At 37.8% G+C, this 16780-nt stretch overlaps 1 protein-coding gene across 1 annotated transcript in view; it reads left to right on the forward strand.

The window, feature by feature from the left end:
• Nucleotides 1-233: 233 nt before the first annotated feature.
• The window catches only part of lrrc4ca (leucine rich repeat containing 4C-a), a 72163-nt gene continuing 55616 nt past the window's right edge, over nucleotides 234-16780 (forward strand). The window contains exon 1 of the mRNA XM_082159889.1: nucleotides 234-1728. The gene's annotated coding sequence lies outside the window, so the exon portion shown is untranslated. The remainder of the gene's footprint in view (nucleotides 1729-16780) is intronic.

Here is a 16780-nt window from a genome sequence, read left to right on the forward strand (position 1 = left end):
GCTGTTTTTGAGATTGGAAATCCTTCTATATGGTTTGCCATGCGTACCGCATATATTACTGACTTCATAACTGTCGGAGGCGTGTGCTGGTCACTAGAACGCGCTTATGATCTGCGGTTTGAAAATTACATGCTTGCTTTCACGCACCAGGTTCCCTTTTTTTCTTTTTTTTTTTTCTTTTTGCTCAAGTGGTCGTAAGGCAGAGTGCAGCGTCTAGACAGGGGACGGAGAGTCGGTAGATGGCAGTCGTGTCCCTTCTGCACTAGACAGGAAGAAGCAGCGCATCAAACACTCACACTTAGTACCTAGGCTATACACAATCACACACGCACATGTGTGCGTCAAACAGGCTCTATACAGACCTGTCCGAACGCGCGCACACCCCCTCATCATATAATCTATAGCGTTCAGGGTTATTGCACTCGACCAATCATTCGTAAGATGGAAAAAGATTATAGGACCATTGACTTTTACGCATCCAAGAAGACGCCAGTGAGGACAGTCAGAAGAGTGAGACTTTGTGCTGAGGGCTACATCAATACGCGTTAGAAGATTCTTGGTGTCACCAGCGGAGTGCGCTGAGCCGATGCCCACCGAGAGCCGCGCGTCATTGGACACGTCTGGGTAGCACACTAGTACTTCACACTAGAACTTCATTCACCGAAGAGATCTCGACGTATTCGACGAGTCTCACCTCTTTAGATGTTCCTGCTCGCGGAGTGACTCACTTGTAGCTGTTCTCCGATCGTAATACGGCTCGGCGCGGAGCGCAGCATCATTCGCGTGGATTTTCGTCGCGTCAGTGGATTGCTTTTCGTCGGAGTTGAGTTGAACTGTATTGAGTATCTGGTGGGATGTAGCTTTTGATGAATACCTCGTCTCTGACAAGTTTATGCGCATCTGAAAAGGAACTACGACAGTAGGCTATATTAACCAATCAACTAACTAAGAAAGGGATGATTTGACTCACATTTGGCGCATTTTCATCCACTTTTCTGAAGAGAAAAATAAACTCGGAAGATTGTGTCCTTTTTTTCCTTTCCAGATGATGCTGAGTTTCTTGGATATGATGTGATGCACGAATATTTGCGTTTGCCAACGCACGAGGCTTTCTCTCGCAAGACATAATCACATTTCAAGGAAATAAGCATCTTGAAATCCGCACTGGGCTGTGAGTAGAAATCTAATCAGATCGGGTGCGTAAAGGGGGAAGAAAAGTTCCGTTTTAAAACCATGATTGTGGAATAAGAACATCAGCTGTCTGCGTTTATGGGCTGCTGAAGATTGAGATGAAGAAGATGCAGGGAATGGTCCATCTCAGGGATAAAACCCATCTATGCGTATTGGCTGAATGTGAAACCCCAAATCTGTGGTGCTGAACGCCAAGAATGGCACGCAGAACCAGGGAGACGACGAATTAACTGATTTATCAGCAGGAAAAGACTTGGTACATCGGATTTTGATGATGCAGGGCAAGAAAGCATCGAGATATTTGCTCTAGAGGCACTCGACCATATGATGGCATTGACAGGAAGACCTAATGGATATACTGGAGCGAATTTCTTCTCATAGAAGCTTGTAAAACTGCTCTTGGATAGCTTGGATAGTCCAAAGTACACGCTGAAGAACATTTCATTCGCACCGCGCTACGTTCCTTGAGAATTGCGGATTGATTTTCGTGCTTTGGACGCGAACGGAACGGTGATTTGAACCTCACCGACTGAGAAAGTAAGTCATTCATTTTTTGATTTCACTTTGACGTCTTTCTGACACCAAATGTTTCTGGTTGCCATAAACGTTAAGTGTTTTTAAAACAATAGCGTCCTTATGTAGCCTACAGTAGGCTTAACATTTAAGGGCACTTAACATACAACGGACAATGTGGTGATTAAAAATGTAATTTGAACAGTATTTCAATATATATTCATACATGTATCCACAGAAGCGTTCTCTCACCGGCTGTGAGCCCCCCCCACACTCTCTTGATATCTCTCGTGTGTGTATGTGTGTGTGTGTGCGCGCGCGCGCGCTCGTGCGTGAGTGTGTGATAAATGTGTGCGCTATTGACAACTGCACAGTGTTCCACCTTTGCGGTCGAATCTTTCTTTCATTCATTAATTCTTCCATTCATTCAGTCTAAATGTGATGCCACATCCGTTTTAAGGAATGATTTGGTTCATTTTATTATTTACAATTATTGATGTAGGCTACGAATCAAAATGAACAGTTATTCAGATGGTTATCAGCTTAGACTCGGTCAGAATGAGGGTTATAGTGCAGCAAGCACTGTCGGGCACTGGAGGCAGAAATGCGGGCTGTTGCAGCTTTGCTTGCTGATTGGTCCGACTCGTTTGTGCATATAAGGTAACACTTTATTTTAAGGTGACGTAGTTAGACGTTACTACTACGTGTACTTACTATAGTAATAACAGTAAATTATGCATAATTACAAGTAACCTACCCTAAACCAAACCCTATAACCGCAACTCTGTGGTAAGTACAGTACTAGTTAATTAATATTACTCAGTACTTATTTGAGTAAGTACAATGTAACTACGTCACCTGTAACAGTTTAAATACAATAAATACAATAAAAATAATTTAACAACAAAAAATACAGTTATGAGTTTAAATTATGCCATTAATATATATATATATATATATATATATATATATATATATATATATATATATATATATATATATATATATATATATATATGTGTGTGTGTGTATATGTGTATATGTGTGTGTGTGTATGTACGGCATAATTTAAACTCATAACAGTATTTTTTGTTGTGATATTGTTTTTATTGTATTTACATTTTTTTACTGTAAAAGTATTCACATTCTCTAGCAGATTTTCTCTTTAAATTACAGGGTTTAAATTCATACTTTTTACTTATGAAAAACCTTTTTTGTAATATTCTAGTGTGAGCATTAAAAATACGTTTATTTAGTTAAGTTTTACTGTAGCATTATATATATATATATATATATATATATATATATAATTGACAAGTTATGCTATTGGTAACATTGTTTAGTATAGATTAAAACAAATTAAATGTCTATAAATCTCATTCACTCGTATAGCTTGTATATGTGCATATAGTGCTTTATGAACAGGCCATAGAATAGACATGATATGATTCAGGGCTGAAGAGATTGGCCTTTCTCTGGGAGCTGTCCGTGGTGCTGAAATCCCTGCCAGAAAACCGCATAACCGCTCTACTGTTTGTGTTTCTCTGCTTCCTACTGCCTTATGTTGCTCTGCCTCGTGATTTATTTATATATATATATATATATATATATATATATATATATATATATATATATATAATCAACCATACAAGCCAACCATATTGAAGTGTGGATTACATTCTTGCAAGAAAGGAAAGCATCTACATCAGGATAATATCGAGGAGATCCATTTTAAGCGGATAGACTTGAACAAACGTGCCTAGATTAGCCATGCGGCATATTCTGAGGTCATAGCTGTCAGTCATAATTAACTGTCCTCTCTACCCGGAAAACGATTATCTGTGCCTTGTACCACAGGTACCGGCGGTTTTCTTTTTGACTTCATTATCATGTGTAACAAGTCAATAAAAACTTGGCAGAGAAGTTCTACGTTTTAATTTGTAATGAATAGCCAGAGCAATCCGTGAAACTGTCTTAAATCAGATCAGTTCAGGATGTTTTGCTTTTCCTGCATCCCATTTGATGTGTATTGGTTTGAAAAGGAAGTGATAAATGAGGCTACGGCCAACAGCTTATGCTTTGTGAATGTGTGATCTGAAGGAGCTGACCAGGTTGACCTTGAAAGCAGAAGTCTGGCAATCTTTGACTGCGTTCTGTGCTTACTTGTTCTGAAGACACTAGCTCATATGCATAGAGCATCTTCAAACTGCAGTCTTCTTATTATGTTTCTTCTCATGAACCAAATCTCCTCTCAAGCTCGATGTATACAGACTAGACTTTCATCTTTCCTTTCCCTTTTTAAGATCAAGAATGTGAAGCTCTAGCTCTGCTTGATGTTTTAGGTCACGAGGTGAAGTTCAACGTTTTTCTGAAAGCCAAGTGGAATGAATTGGAGGCCGTGCGTGTAATGACTGAATTATATCCATCTGTCTGACGAACTCCATTTTGTCCCTTCGAAGCAGGCAGTGCATGGCCGCCCACTCACCGTCACCCTTTGGGAGAGCTTCCTGTTGGCCGGACGCCCGATCCGAAGCTTAGAGGCCTGCGTTAACACAAGACCCTTTTGCTGAGCTGTTATAGACATAGATGTTATGTATACAGGTTGTAGACTTGTACAAAATGTCATCATTTACTCACCTTTATGTCATTCCAAACCTGTATGATGTTATTTTTTTTCTATGAAAAGAGAATGTTACTTTTCAAAAATATGTTTTTTTTAAAGAAATGAATTTAGTAAGGATGCCTTAAATTGATCAAAACAGTGACAGTAAAGAGTTTTACTTTGTTACAAAATATTTATATTTCAAATCAATTTTGTTCTTTTGAACTTTCTGTTCATCAAAGAATCCAAAAAAAAAAAAAAAAAAAAATCATGGTTTCCACACAAATATTAAGCAGCACAAATGTTTTCAACATAATATTGATAATAATAAGAAATGTTTCTTGAGCACCAAAGCACCAAATCACCAAATCGCAATTACAGAAGTACATTTAAATTTAACATTTAAATAGAAATCAACTATTTTAAATAGTAATAATATTTCACATAAGAACTGTTTTTTAATTTTTTTTATTTTTTTTTATAAATGCAGCCTTTGGTTGTCATATAGAGACTTATTTCAAATGCATAAACAAATCTTACCAAACTTCAAACTTTTAAAAGTTTTTTTTTTTTTTTGTCCATACGCTGTTTGGACCCCATTGACTTTCATTGTATAGACAACAGGATTGCACTTTATTTTACAGTACGTGCACTTACAGTGTACTTACCTAAGAAAACATTAGGTAATAAAAGCTAACTATATGGGTTAAGGTTAGTAGGTTCAGGGTTAGTACCTAGTTATTACCTAGTTATTACAATTACTATAATAAGTAGTACATAGTATGTACATTGGGAGCATGGCTGTAAAATAAACAGTTGCAGTATTCTGCAATATATCTTATTCAAAAATATTTATTTTCTTAAATTCCACACAAGTAAGTCATACAGGTTTGGAACAACATGGAGGAGAGTATATTTTGACAGGATTTTTGTGTACGTGTGTACACAAAAGTACGTGTGAGTTGTATCATGAGTAGGAGAAATGGTGTTGAAAATGAACGTGCAGAACTATATTTAGATTATTCCAGATCCAGAGTGTCAAACCAAATAATGACACAGGAAGTAAGAATAGTAAGTTGCCGTAAACAGCGCCAATGTTTGTCTTGTTAACAACCGAATATAAACAAAGCCTTCATCGCATTCGCACCTTCAGGTACCTGCCCCTATTCCCTGAGGTGAACAAAGGATTTTTTTTTCTTCCTTTTTCTTCGTTGTCTTCCAGGCACTTGATGGAGGGAGAAAAAAAAAAGTAGTAGAGGAATGATGGAGTGATGTTGCCTTGGGGAGACGAATTGGGCCGCTCATTTTATGTTCCTTTGCTGTCAGGAGCTTTAGCATGATGAAGCTGCCGGGTTGGGTGGAGAGATGACATTTGTTTGTTGGTGAATGATGCACCGTGATTCATGTTTCTGCGGAGACGCTCCATTCCTCACTCCGTACATCTTCCAAACTTTTCTACTCGCTCATCCCGGCATGGGAACCGCCGAGAAAGGTAGAACATCCGTTTATCGAGTTTTTATTATTATATATATTTTTTAGGTCAGTCATAAAATGCAGATGTCAATACATTTATTGTCCAGCATTAAGATCGAGCTTCGCATTGTAAATGATTTGTGGAATTGCCTCGGCCGAGATTTTTGAGATTTATTTAACTGGTTATGTTGTCACGTAATTGATGAATGACATTGTTTTTCAAGCCCCAAAAGAAATCTGGGTTTCATATCAGTAGTATTTATGGGGTGCGCTGATGGATTTCTGGAAACGTGTGCAACTCAGGGCTTGTTTATTTTACTGTTCGAGTGTGACAGTCCTAATATCCCATGAGTCTCTTGGGTGGCTTCTACAAAGTGATGCATGAACAGGGATTAATCATGGTTAAAATAAAGCCACTTCCTTGAGATGTAAATCTAGTCTCTCTCTTTGTCCTTTTCCATTGAGAATCACCTTTGTAGGAAGATTTAATGAACAAAACTTAAGAATAAAAATAAATAAATAAGTAAAGCTCTAGAGATGTAATGTACATTACGTGTACCAGGATTGGGTGTAATTCAGAACTGAATTGAAAATGTTTTTGTATTTCTGAATCTAAATAGAATTTAGATTTTAGAATCTGAATGTAATGAAGTCAATTTTGAAAGGATTTTAAATTCAGACGTTCATATAACTGTAATTTTCAACTAGAAAAGCACAAAAAGCGACAAGGATAGATGGATGGATAGAAAACAAATATTTCTGTGAGGGATGGAAACTTTTAATCAATTTAAAGGATTAGTTCTCTCCAGATTAAAAAAATCCTGATTATTTACTCACCCCCATGTCATCCAAGATGCTCATGTCTTTCTTTCTTCAGTCGAAAAGAAATTACGTTGTTTGATGAAAACATTCCAGGACTTCAACGGGGACCAACGGGTTGAAGGTCCAAATTGCAGTTTCAATGCAGTTTCAAAGGGCTCTACACGATCCCAGCCGAGGAATAAGGGTCTGATCTAGCCAAACGATCTGTCATTTTCTAAAAAAAAAGAAACATTTATATACTTTTTAACCACAAATGCTCTTTTTGCACTAGCTCTGCGACGCGTTTCCACAACTTCACTCATTACGTAATCACGATGGAAAGGTCATGCGTGACGTAGGTGGAAGTACTGCCCCAGTGTTTACAAAGCGAACGTGCAAAGACTAAGTCAAATGCCCTTTACAAAAAAAAAGGTAAAACAACGATGTCGTACAATTTCGCAGTTGGAGGAGAAAATTAGATGGAGTTTTTCTGCCTACGTTTACCATGTGACCTTTCCAACATGATTACGTAATCCATGAAGCCGTGGACGCGTATCGCAGAGACAGTGCAAGATGAGCATTTGTGGTTAAAAAGTATATAAATGTTTATTTCTTTCCGAAAATGACCGATTTTTTCACTAGATGAGACCCTTATTCCTCGGCTGGGATCGTGTAGAGCCCTTTGAAGCTGCATTGAAACTGCAATTTGGACCTTCAACCCGTTGGTCCCCGTTGAAGTTCACTATATGGAGAAAAATCATGGAATGTTTTCCTCAAAAACCTTAATTTATTTTCGACTGAAGAAAGAAAGACATGAACATCTTGGATGACATGGGGGGGATTTTAATTATCTCTCTATATATATATATATTATATTATATATATATGTTTCTTTGAGTTATAGTTCAGTAAATGTTTCTTCCTGTCATTCCAATTCAAATTCCAAATCAACTTCCTCTGAAATGTGGCAAATCCAGTTCAAATTCAAACTCGTAAATTGCAAGGGAGCCAGTTCTTCAATTGTGAATTTTGCCCAACCCCATATGTGTACAGCATTTCCCTAACACCCCGTGATTCCCAAGCTTTATCCGTCAGTTCTGCGATTCACACCGTTTGCTATACCCAATAAACACTTTGAAATCAGAGAGATTAGTGTAAAACCCAGCTTGGGCGTGAATTAGCATTCATTTCTTAAACTGCTGGAGACTGCTATCAATAATCCAACCCATCTATCAAATTTCTGTTTTTGCATCCCGAGGTACAATTTCTCCCAGGGGGATTTGGTTTAGTGTGAAAGGCAGATTAAATGACAAGAGAAACCTGCTTGATGCGCTACCTCACTCTCCATTGTCTAAATCTTCCATGTCACAGCATAGAGATTTCTTTCCCGGGAGTCAAACTCCAAGGCCACGTACGGGAGGTTATGTAGGTAGTGTGTATTGATTGATGGGCTGAGTTGTGGCGAGGATGACATTGAATTGATGTTTTTGTCTGTTTTTTTCCTGTCTTAAAGCAAGTGGGTTTTCTATGTCAGAATTCAGCCGTCAGCAAATGCTGTGTATTTTGTATTCACTGCACTGGTGCGAGCAAATGGGCCGGTCGACCTTGCTTCAGAGAGAGGATATGACCATATATAACACAATAACACATCTAAGAGCTTTTAAACAATCATTTCAAGTCTTCTAAAACTCTCTCTTAAGGACTTTGAGTTAGCTGCATTTTAGAGGTTATCCTTAAAGGGATAGTTCACACTAAAATAACATTTCTGTCATCATTTACTCACCGTCATGTTTTTCCAAAACTGTATGAGTTTCTTTGTTCTGTTGAACACAAAAGAAGATATTTTGAAGAATGTTGACAACCAGACAGTTTTTGGTCCCCATTGTGTTCCTTAGGAAGTCAATGGCTACTGTCAACTGTCCGGTTACCAACATTCTTCAAAATATCTTCTTTTGTGTTCAACAGATGAAACTCATACAGTTTTGGAACAACTTAAGGGTGAGTAAGTGATGACAAAATTTAATTTTTTGAGTGAACTATCACTTTAATTCCAGATCGGTGTGATTTGTGAATGAATCATTCAAATGGATCAACTGATTCATTGAAAAGATCTGACTCGAAAGAATGATTAGTTCACCAATTAAGCCCCGTTCACACTGCCAGCGACACGCAGCGACAAAGCGACATGATCCCATTCATTTCAATGGAGCGCTGGCGACTTCCAGCGACACGAGCGACAGTGACCGTTGGCGACAGAATGTGGGCGTGTCAAGCGACACGAGACGCGCGACAAAAGTTCAGAAATTTCAACTTTATGCAAATGAGAAGCGATTTTCGCGAGCGACAACCAATAGGAAAGAAGACTTTCAGAGGAGCTCAGCTCACGTCACCGTCTCGAGTGCAGGCAAGACAGATGAGTTAGAGGGCGATTTCACTGTTTTATATGATTTGACTGTAACCACATGCATGGATATAATAAAATGATGCATGGAAAAGAAACTGTCGAAAGTCTCAGTGAGTTTAATTCACACATTTAGTTCGAGTGTTGTAATTATGATGCAAGTTTAGCACTGCTGCAGATCATTTTACAGTTTCCCCTGCATTATGTTGACTATTAGGGACAAGCAAATTGATTATTTGTCAAATTTGAATGACGTTTTAGTAATTTATGACAGTATGAGTTAATCTGTTGATTGATCGATCGTTAATCCAGTAGGCTAAATGATTTAATCCACTGAACACTGCTGTGGTAATATAAAAACACTCTCCCAACAGCATACTGTTTCTTTTGAGCCTAAATCCTAGTCAAATTAAAATGATATAGTTGTATATATCACTTGTGATGGTATTTTGTATAGATATGGCCAGACGTGCAGTCTACCAGTCACATTAGAGCGACAGCACTATGAACGCCCACAAGCAACTTCACAGTACTAGCGACATACAGCGACAAAATCGCTGGCAGTGTGAACGGGGCTTCAGACAGCACTACTTGTACTTTCCTCAGAAACAGAGCACGGAAAGTGAAGCGGATCTCAAGATGTTCAGTCTATTTACTGTACCACACTTAGCAATCGTAGGGCTTCATAAAAGTGAGTCATTTAGACAACTTTAATAATGCTCTTGTGCCCCTTTTGAAGCTTGAAACTGAAAGTAATTGCATGAAAATCAGGATTTAAAATATCTCCCTTTGTGTTCCACGGAAGAAAGTAAGTAATTGGAAAGATTGGAACGACATGAGGTGAGTAAATGATGACAGACTTTTCATTTTTGGGTGATCCCTTTTGCAGATGTGTTCTGTACATTTTTGCTGCATATACGTTTCACCCCAGCCCCTTTCGCACAGTTACATTGACCTTCCATTCATCTCCTTCTCTTTGACCTGAGTGTCTTGAAGTGTGAGCGTGTGTGTTTTTCTCGAGTGGTGTCTCATCCACAACCCCTCCTACGGGATGAGCGCAGCACATTCCTCCAGTCGATGCCCTAATCAATCAGCAATCTGCCTCGCCCCATCAGTCTTCTGGAATAATCTGCCCGACATCATAAAACGGCCATGTTGACGTGTTGGATAGACACCGTTACCCCCACACACACAGCCTGGGTAATGTGGATGGGTTAAAAAAAGTGTGTATATATATATGTGTGTCTGTATATGTGTGTGATAAATGATGGTAAATTGTATATATTTATATATATATATATATAAAAAAAATAAAATGATGGTAAATTGTATAAATATATATATATATATATATATGATGGGTCAGGACAGTTGACTAATACAGGACTTTTTATTGAATAATTATTATTAAATTAAATCATAAAAATAATAAATTACAGAATTTGATGATTTTAAGGTTTCATTCCTCAAGACTGTATTTTATTGACAACTAGCATATAGTTATTAGAGTTATCAAGGTACGTCTAATTGATAATTGACACATATTTACACCTATTTTTATTTTTCACTGTGTAAAATGGGTCTTTACTAGTGCTGTCAAATCAATTAATCGTGATTAATCGCTTTTAACATAAAAGTTTGTGTTAATATAATATATGTGTCAAGTATATTTGTATAGCGCTTTTCACAATACAGATTGTATCAAAGCAGCTTCACAGTATTAAATTAAAATAAATACAACAAGGTTTGTTTCAAGTGAAATTTATTGATTGATAAAATTAAATTCAATATCCCCAAAATATCCCCAATGTGTGTGTGTGTGTGTGTGTGTGTGTATATATATTAGGGCTTGCATAGACCAGTCGAGTGGTCGAGAGATCGACCATAATGAATTCATAACCATAAATGAATTAAAAATGGTGAATGTCACCAACAGACACCACATATCAGATGTGTGGAAGTATTTCATCAAGGATGACAAAAATATTGTAATTTGCCAACTCTGTAAGATCACTTTAAAATACAACAGCAGTACGACAGCTATGCACAACCACCTACGATTGAAACATCCGACAACAAAGGCAAATGTTAGTGAGATGCACACCACGAATCAAACAAACATTGATGCATTCTGTAAAAGCCCGATTACAGAGAGGAGAAGACAGGCAATAACAGATTTACTTGTGGATTTTATAGTGAAGGATATAAGACCACTCTCTGCAGTTTCAGGAGAGGAATTCAGGGGATTTATCAACTTCTTTGAACCCACTATACACCGTTCCATTGAATGCTACACTCTGGAAAATAATTGGCCACAAATACAACTTTCTAAAAGCAGACATTGCGTGTGAAATGAAAGGCAAGAACGCCTATTTATTTGGCTTTTCTCTGTTACACGACAATTAAAATATGTAATATCATAATTATAATGTTTTGAGAGTTTACTTATGTAATTGTTGCATTAGGCTATGAATTAATAACAGTATCATTTCATTTACAGTAGCATGAATCATGAGTAGTTGAGTAACTCGAGTATTGTTTTGATAAGAAATCAACTAGTAGAAATCAGTAGTCGTGCAACCCCTAATATATATATATTGTATGTATGTGTGTGTGTGTATATACAGTGTGTATATATATATGTGTGTGTGTGTGTGCGTATGTATGTATATGTATGTTATATAATATATTTTATATTATATTTATATTATTTTATATTTATATTTATATTATATATATTAGGCCTATATAAACACAAACTTTTATTTTGTAATCGATTAATCACGATTGATCAATTTGACAGCACTAGTCTTTACACATGAAAATATATAGCTGCCTTATTATTTCAGAAAATTGGAGACTCCTTCATAGATAAAATCATCTTGTTTGGGAGTTCATGGCATCCAAAACCTTTGCTCCAGTCAGCCGTCCTCAGATCTGTGGCAAAGGCACCATGTCCTTAAAAAACACAGCTAAAACAGGCCTCATGACTCAATAATGAGTGGTGAACTCCCCCACCCAACCCAAATCTAAGCTCAGCTAAAAGAAAATGACCTGAATCAGCCCGTAACTTGAGTCACGTCCGAGCTGACGTCGGCGACCTCTGTGGAGCCCTGCAGCTGGGCAGAGACGAGCCGTACCTGTGGCCAACGGCGTGCACTACAGGTGTGTCCATGAATGTGAGTGCACAAACTGTGCCTGGGACAGTCTCCCTTTCTGGGTTGCACCTGTGAGGCATCTGTTCAAGGCGGTGCGGAACTGGCCATATTAATTCTGCTGCTAAATTGAAAGGTTAAAGCCAGCAGCAGAGGTGACGGATTGCCGCTCACCTGGTTCCTCTGCTACTAAAGCACCTGTTTAACTGAGGTGAGGTTCAGTTGTCCTCCCGTCATAGGAGAGAAAGAGGGAGAGAGGGGATTGTTAATGAATGAAGCCTGGGAGAATCTACATTTAATAGGTTATTTGAGCGAGCAGAATAAAATAAGAGCCGCTGGAGTTGATTGTTCTTATCAGAGTTCATTAATGCAATTTCCTCTCACAAAGGGCTTGTGCAGAAAAGCTCTCTGCCTCAAATAATGACTGGATCAGCTTGTGCAGCCCTCTGCCGCTGAATAAGACAAGCTTTTTTTTTTGCTTTTTTTTTTCGTGCACCGACGCCGGCTTTGGTTATTTACATATAGAGAGGCTCTTACGGACACCGCCAAGCCTGTCTTGGTTTTGATACACTTTAAACGTGAGTACATCATTCCGCATGAGAGCCGTAAACGGTTGTCGTAGCTCTTTAAGGTGTGGCTGTGAAACTGATCGACTGAGGATTCTTAATGGAGTGGTGTAAGCGTCAGGCTCTTCCCGAACCAGTACCAAAAGTTAAAGGACATTCAAAGATATTTGTAGCGACAGGTTGACCTGAAACCATTCAGAATTTAACTGAGAATGGCTTTTGATTTCCAATTCGACTCCTGAATCTGAGTTGGCTTACTAAACAGGATGCAGAATTGAGAATTGGAATTTTAGGAAGTTAATTTCATATGACTGTACTTTTAATTAGAAAACTTTGCATGTTTGCTTGACAAAGCCTTATTTGAAAGTTCTGAGAAGGTTTATAGACTTTACAGGCAGAAATCATGGATGATGGATAGACAGATAGATGGGTAGAGAGACATATGATTAGATGTATGAACTGAATGATACTTAGATGGATATACAGACAAACAGATGAAGGACAGATGGATGGATGGATTGATGGATGGATGGATGGATGGATGGATGGATGGATGGATGGATGGACAAATGGATGGACGGACGGATGGATGGATGGATGGACGGATGGATGGACGGATGGACGGATGGATGGACAGATGGAGAGATAGACAAATTGATGGGTAGATAGATGTGAATAGATACACAAACCAGATAGACATTAAAAGATGGATAGAAATATGATTTGGCAGATAGATAGAATTACATATAATATTTCAGCTAAATCCAGTTACGCAGCCCAACAGTAATGTCAGGACTCTCAGCAGCAAGAACACCCACTAGTAACCAAAAGTTCACTGACCTAGCAACCTAAAATCACTGGCAATATGAGCAGGGAATTATTCAGAGCAGTCAATGTTATTCCTGAAAGCCATCTGAAGACTTCAAGACTCAGAAAAGCTGCTGTATGTTTCTGCCCACAATTTGTTTGGATGAGTTCAGAGAATAGTTTTGTGTAGTAAACAGAGATGAAAGCAGCGAGAAGGCAACTCAGGCCATGATGACAACAGTTATTCTCTATCAACTGGGTGAGTCAAGTGAGTTCACATCAGGTCTCGACAAATCCCCGCTTGCCCTGAGACTTCGGTTTTAAAGTTTGCAGATGTGTGTATTTGTAAATGTAGGCCTACACAGGAGACTTTTTGTAGTACTGACCGTGATTTGTGAAATTATCACTTCAGCCAATAACCGTTTCCACTTGGATAATTAATAAACAAGTTTCCCATCCAAAAACTATTTTGTATTATTGTACAAGTTTAATTGTTCCCCTCAACTTTTCACATTCAGTGTTAGGCTAAACATTTTACTAATTTCGAAAAATGTAAACAATAGTAGATCCTTAAATAAGCCTCCTGGGTCTCCATATACTCGTATCGCCATTGAAAATAAACATATTGGTCGACCGCTAGTCCTTTGTGAAAGGGTTTATTGCATTTCCTCACCTCTTTTGAGATATACAGTACGGAAGGTTCATGACGTTTTGATTGAATTACATTGACTTAAACTTTCAGGCTATCCTCCTGATGCTGCAATACGATTACCATCTACCCCCGATGTTTTTATATGGGCTTAACGATAAAGGCATCCATCCAGCCAGAAACAGAGCTCCAGGCAATAACAGCATCCCACCGCACCTGAGATGTGTCCATTCAGGTCCATTAAAGCACAGCTGGTGTCATTTAGACCCGGAAAGGACGATTCCCTTCGCATTTTATAGAGTTGGAAAAACAGCGAGCCCCTTAGCCACAGTGCTCCATCACTCCAGCTCAGCGAAGCGCGTTTGGATATTCAGACGTTAACATTAGCCTAGCATACATCATCTGCTCCAGGCTGAATTAGATGCTCACATGTGAATGCTAATAGGCAAAAGTTTCCAAGTAGAAATTTGAAAGGGAAAACAGAGTCTGTTGCCAAAATCTGCTCTCCTGACTGATTAATATGCATCAGATAAACTCGTAAGCAAAGCATAAAATTGATCTAAAAAGACCCAGTCAGATGTGTGTACTGTGTATGCTAGATTATGATGTAATGATTGCGCTAGCGGGCTAGCATACATAAGTCAGGGCTTTTATAATAGCATTGAGGAGATCTATTTGTGCCAGTTTAATAGATAGCCGTCTAATTTAATCTAATTTAATTTCTGCTTCTCTAGAGTCTTGTTCTCCTGGTGGTCGTGCAGAGAGAGAAGGGTTTTGTGGTGAAGTGTGAGTGTGTGCATGTATGCATGTGAAGATTAGACCAGACATTATTCATATGTGACCCTGGATCACAAAACCAGTCTTATGTCGCACGGGTGTATTTGTGGCAATAGCCAACAAAACATTGTATGGGTCAAAATTATAGATTTTTCTTTTATGCCAAAAATCATTAGGACATTAAGTAAAGATCATGTTCCATGAAGATATTTTGTAAATTTCCCACCATAAATATATAAAACATTTATTTTTGTGAATGGATGCAGAACTATCGCCAATAGAAATGGACAACTTTAAAGGCGATTTTCTCAATATTTCGATTTTTCTGTACCCTCAGATTCCAGATTTTCAAATAGTTGTATCCCGGCCAAATATTGTCCTATCCTAACAAACCATACATCAATGGAAAGATTATGTATTCAGCTTTCAGATGATGTATAAATCTCAATTTAAAAAAAATTACCCATAAGACTGGTTTTGTGGTCCAGGGTCACATATTCTGTCACATGGTCTAGTTTATTTCTAAATGCCATCATAGACTTGGAAAGTCAGAGACTTGAATAGGAACATACTGTCGTTTTGCACAATTTATCAGTGCGCTTTATTTAAAACGAAGAAAAAGTCGAACCTTTGGTTCCATCTCAGATGTCATATATATTAGGATAAAAATACGGTTTAAAGTAAAACAAATGCTGAAAGACTGCAATCACTCAAGGTAAATGTGAATAATAATAATATACAATTATTATAATTGGTATGTGTGATGTTGTATATTTACATTAAAAGTTGTTTGATGCCTGATTTTGGGAATTGTTATTCATAATAGTTTACCGTTTTTACCTGTAAATGTTAAAATTATGGCTTTCATATAATGTAATGAGATATAATTAGTAATATATCTATAATAACCCCCTTTATTTTAGAAATTATATTTTTTTCCATTTTTAGAGTTAGCACTATTAATTGGTATAAGTTTGAAAATAAGGTAAGTGGTATCTCTTATTACTAATATTAGTTTGTGTAGTCCAACATAGCTGCACTGGCTCAACCAATAGCATGAGTTTGGGGTGGGGCTATCTGTTTGTGTAACCAATGACAGGCAGTTAGAGTTTGAAAACAATCTAGCAATTTGTATGATGATGCTTATTCCGCAGAAAGCTTCTTTTTTTTTTTTTAGGTAAGCTTAAACTTCTTGACAGCTTGGATGAATTCTTGGATGAATAAAATATCTATTACCAACTTTAATTTAGAAATAGATTTTTATTTTATTTACTTTTTTATTTTTTATTTTAGGAGTTATCAATATCTGTGAAATTGAACTTCATGTTACTTGGTATTATATTCAAAAGAAAATAAGCTATATATTTTATTGCTACTGTTAGAGCATATCCCAAGCATTCAAACATACGTAGCAGCACTGACTCATCCAATAGCGTGAGTTTGGGGTGGGGCTATTTGTTTGTTTGACCAATGACAGGCAGGATGATGTACAAGAAACCTGTTTGATAACAGTATTTTGCAATTTTGCAATTCTGTGAAATTGGACTAGATATTACTAGGTATTAGGTTGAAAATAATCAGTGGTATCTCTTCTTGCTATGCTAACTGTTGACCGCTCCATGGTACGAGGTCCCGTATCTTTCTTGCTCGCTCTCTCTCTTTACCGAAAACCCCCACACCTCTTTGGCTTAGTACCCTTGGGCCTTAGGAAGCTGTTGAGATGTAGAGTGAGATATGATGTGTTACAACTGTGGACACCCTCCACTGTGTCCAATTCTCTTTCCTTCTCACCTTGACACTCTCTCTCCTTTCCTGTCTTTCACACTTCCTCTCCTCCCTTTCGCC

The sequence above is a fragment of the Leuciscus leuciscus genome (genome assembly GCF_965113295.1).
Source record: "Leuciscus leuciscus genome assembly, chromosome: 25".
NCBI classification, from domain to species: domain Eukaryota; kingdom Metazoa; phylum Chordata; class Actinopteri; order Cypriniformes; family Leuciscidae; genus Leuciscus; species Leuciscus leuciscus.